This window comes from Oryctolagus cuniculus, chromosome 1 (genome assembly GCF_051225735.1).
Source record: "Oryctolagus cuniculus isolate XC-2025 breed Fujian yellow rabbit chromosome 1, ASM5122573v1, whole genome shotgun sequence".
Lineage (NCBI taxonomy): Eukaryota > Metazoa > Chordata > Mammalia > Lagomorpha > Leporidae > Oryctolagus > Oryctolagus cuniculus.
In genome coordinates, this window is record NC_142867.1 from 146,064,713 (window position 1) to 146,069,657 (window position 4,945).

The window sequence follows — 4,945 nt, forward strand, 5'->3', positions numbered from 1 at the left end:
GTTTACAACCAACATGCCCTCCCCCCCACCCCTTTTGATTCATTTGAGAGGCAGAAAGAGCTCTCCTGTCTTCTAGTTCACTTCCCAATCCCCACAGTGGCTGGGGCTAGGCCTAGCCAAATCCAGGAGCCGGGAACTCAATCTAGGTGTCCCCTATGAGTGGCAGGGACTCAAGTACTTGAGCCATCACCTGCTGCCTCAGGGTGCACGGTAGCAGGCAGCCAGAGCTGGTTGTAGAGCAGGGACTGGAACCCAAGTGCTCTGAAGTGGCATGTGGGCATCTTAACCACTAGGCCAAGTGCCACTCTCTCCCGTCCACCACATACTCCATAGTCTGTGCTGCCTTTTATTCGCGCTCTTGAGGTTACTTCTGTCTCTGCATCTCAAAGGGCAACACTATGCAATGGCTGCTTCTGCACCATCTCTTCCCAGTGCCCTTCAGTACAACCTATATTGGTAGCCTGACACTGGTGGTAGTGTGGGGGGATACGTAGACTATGGAGGTTACATGCCCTTGTAAATCAGGGCATTGGGTTAAGTGCACCACCTGCTGATTGTTGTTGCTTTGGACTGGACTGCCAACCCACCCCGCCGCCGGCTTCTAACCCCTAATGTGAGTATTTGGAGGTTAGAGCTGTGAGGAGGTGATAAATGTTAAATGAGCTCATAGGAGGCACCCCGCATCTAACAGGGCTGGTGCCTTGTAAGACCAGGGAGAGGCACCAGAGGGCTCTCCCCACAGAGGGATGCAGCAAGAAGACAGCTGTCCGCAAGCCAGTGAGGGAGCCCTCACCAAGCCGTGGACCATGCTGGCACCTTGAGCTCAAGCCCCAGCCTCCAGCGTCTGTTGCTCAAGCTCCCCAGTCTATGGCAGCTTGAACAAATTCCTGCACTGAATGCTGGTGGTGTCAGTATCCAAGTACAGTGTTAGTACACACTGCTCCCCTCTCCTCTCCTCTTTCTCTCTGACCCTCCTGCCTCCTCCTCCTCCTGACCCCAGGAGATAGCCCTTCACTCCCAGCCCTGCCCAGGTGGGGACCCCCAGCGCCACGAGGACAGCAGAGGGGCAGGATGTCACTGTGGAGCTCCGGGGTCACAGCTCAGGACTAGCATCCCTGTCCTCAGGAAGTTCTGCATGGCAGACCCTTATCAGATACGTGATCTGAAAGACTGTCTCACACTCTCTTGTGCTATTGTCCTTTGAGGCACAGGTTTTTAATTTGATGAAATTAATTTATCTATGTCTCTTGTATGTGTGTGGTTTTGGCATAATATCTGGGAAATCTTAGCTTAATCCAAGGCCACAAAGATTTATACCTATGCATAAATTATTCTATACATATTAAAGTGTGCACTTTAACAATTAGCAGGTAAAGCCACCACTTGTGACACCAGCATCCCATATGTGTGGCGGTTCGTGTCCTGGCTGCTCCATTTCCAATTCAGCTCCCTCCTAACAGCCTTGTAAAAGCAGCTGAAGATGGCCTACGTGTTTGGGCCCCTGCTACTCGTGTGGGAGACCCAAATGAAGATCCTGGTTCTTGGCTTCAGCCTGGCTCAGCTCTGCCTGTTGCAGCCATGTGAGGAGTGAACCAGCAAATGGAAGATCTCTCTCTGTCTTTCTCTCTCGGTCTCCCCCTCTCTCTGTGTAACTTTCAAATAAAAAAATAATAATAGTAAAACAATTAGGTCTTTTTTTTTTTTTGATAGGCAGAGATAGAGAGAGAGAGAGAAAGGTCTTCCTTCTGTTGGTTCACCTCCCAAGTGGCCACTATGGCCGGTGCGCTGCACTGATCTGAAGCCAGAAGCCAGGTGCTTCCTCCTGGTCTCCCATGCGGGTGCAGGGCCCAAGCACTTGGGCCATCCTCCACTGCCTTCCCGGGCCACAGCAGAAAGCTGGACTGGAAGAGGAGCAACTGGGACAGAATCCGGCGCCCCAACCAGGACTAGAACCTAGGGTGCCAGCACTGCAGGCGGAGGATTAGCCAAGTGAGCCACGGCGCCTGCCAACAATCAAGTCTTTATGTTGAGCCAATGTAAATCTGCTGTGCAGTGGGGCTCCAACTTCGCTCTGTTTGTGGATGGAACTCCCCGTGTTCCTGGGGGCATTTGTTGGAAATCAGTGTGCCACAAAATACTAATTTAAAATGTTAATTTCTGGGCTCTCAATGCTACTCCATTGATCAATTTTTGGAGGAAAAACCCAACTAGGATATTGAGATGTCGATAAGTGTGTGAAACTGTAGGTCCACCTGTGTAGTGTGAGGGATGTGTCAGAGATTTTCAGGACTACGGGGGCCTGTGGAGGACCAAAGGCACTAGCAGACGCAGGATCCACAGGCACAGCCCCACGTGGCGCTGAGCTCCCAGCAATGCTGCAAGTCTGTTCTGAGCCGCAGCCTAGCTCGGCTTCCTCTTGTCTTCTTCAGGACTTGACCCCTGAAACACTTCTTTTACCCCAAATTGTCCTAGCAACCACTTCCTGTATCCTGGGATCTCAACCAGTCACAAACCCCAAACACCAGTTTGGGAATCAGTGATTCAAATGAAATTCCCCAATCCAGTGGCAACAGCTCCCCTTTCTCACCTCCTAATGAATATGCATACACACAGGCACACACACTATCCTGCCTGGCTCCCCTGAATTCACCCCACATCGGACCCCCATCTTTGTGTCTCTAGAGCAAATCTTCTGTGCCTGGCAAACCACTGATCGTCCTTCAAGACCCAGCCCACGTTTCCCCACTCCAGGCTGTCCCTTGCACACTTGCTGTGACAACAAGGCAATTCGTTGATGTCTTGTCCCTGAGGGCAAGGCTCTGTCCTGCTCCCCAAGAAAGACCGTGACTGGGAGGGAACTGGGACTTGGAGTCACACAGACTTGGGTTCAGATCCCCAGCTTATCTAGTCATAAGCCATGTGACCTTGACTGCCTGTTTCCTGACCTGTCAAATGAGAACAGTGGCACCTACCTGGTAACTTGCTTGCAAGACTTAGGAAAGATAGCAAATACTCCCCAAGGGCTTCACCTAGGGTTTACAGCTCTGTAAGTATGTTGTGGTCTTCAGCATTGCCATTCTTACGGTCTGAGCCCCAGGACCTGCCACAGAGGAGGAGTTTACCAAGTGAACTGTGCCTGGGCCAAAGACCCAGCACCATCATACAGCATGGACATTCACCATGACAGTGCCAAGCCAAGTACACCTGAGTGGATCTTTGCCTCACGGGAGAAGGTTTTGCTTCTCGGCCAGCCAAGGGTAGAGAGGAAGCAGTATCCAAGGAGGAGGAGGAGGCTGTGGGCAGCCAGTGCTCCTCAGGGAACTGTGTGGAAGGGAGTGGGCAGAGCCTGCCAGCACAGGCCCTCGCAGGTCAGGTCCTAATGGAAGCAGCTGCATGAGGACTCAGGGACTTCTTTGTTCATAGTGGCAGAATGGGATGGCTGGGAGGACATCCTTCCCTTTTGTCCCCAGGCCTCTGGCAAGGCAGTCCAGTCCTACATAGGACCACTGACTGTGTTCCCTGGCAGCCCCAAGTCCTACCACAACTTGCTCTCCGCTCTTCCCCCTCTGCCTAAGCCACTTCCAATATCTGATGTGTCCCCTGCCCTCCTACTGGAGGGGATGCATCCAGGGAGCAGTGCCCACGAGGCTGTCTGGCCTGCAGGGCTGAGCCAGCCCCCTAGCTGGGGTCCCTGGTGGGGCCAGGAAATGCTGATCTCATCAAAGGCCTTCCTGGAGATGGCATTCTAGGGGGGAGGCCTATAGATCAAAGAGAAAACACACAACATACAGAGCCCACCAGAGGGAAGCAAGCTGGGAAGGGGAGTGGGGGCCGGGCGGTCAGGGAGGGGCGCTCTCTAGTGTGGTTGTGATATTTTGACTTCGACTCTGGCAGGTTTTGAGCAGAGGGGGATGTGACCTGTCTTAGGTCTAAGAGACAGAACACACTGGAGGGAGTGGGGAGGCAGGCCTGGGTCTGGAGGAGGGAGGAGGCAGGCCCAGGCTGTCATGCCATGTCATGTCCTGTGGCAGGCTCAGCACATCCTTTGCTGATGAAGTGAATGAATGGTGAAGGGCAGGAAGTCAGGAGCAATACCAAGGCTTTGGCCCTAGGCCTCTGTTTCCTCATAACGGATTGTGAAGATGGAACAAGACAATGTATGTCAAGTATCTGACAATGCTGGGGAACTGATGAGGGCTCAACAAGAGGCGCCCACCCATCCTCTGTGCCCGGATCACTGGCTTCCCTCGTCTTTGTCACTCCCCTGTTCTCCCAGCCTTGGCCTGGTCAATTCTGGGTCCCCCTCAGGGGTCACCTCCTCAGTGAAGCCTTTCCTGATCCCCCACCCTGACCTGACACACATTGTGGTTCCCAGACTCCTCCTCACAATTCTAACCTTGATGGCCAGCGCTGTCTCTCCTATGGAAAGGAAGCTATAAAGGTAGTGACAGATCCTCTGTAAATGAATGTGCCTGAAGCCTTCCCTGTGCCCCCTTCAACCATCGCTCTGTCTCCAAGTTGAAAACTATAGTCGGTCTCTGCACTAGAGTCCCACGGCCTTTCCCATGCCTCCTCAGAGCTGTCCCACGGGAGTCTGCCCCTGTGGCTGTGTGGCCTTGGGCAAGCCAGTGTGAGCATCAGTCCGTGATGAGGCGTGTTCCTTCTTTTCCCTAGGATCTCTCTCACTTGGCATGAGAGCGTGCCCAGGCCTGAGGAGTTTCCTAAGATGGGGACTTTCAGGACAACACCAAGCAAATCAAGCCAGTTGGCAACCTTGCTGCTACTACAGCTGGACATCTTAAAGCATTCTGTTTTCAATTTCACAAGTCAAAATACAGCATATTATCCTTGTACAAATGGAGCATGAACTCATTGAGAAGAATCAAGGTTCTATGGGGAAATGGCTGATTCCAGGTTTGGGACACAGAGTCTAAGATGATTCTGG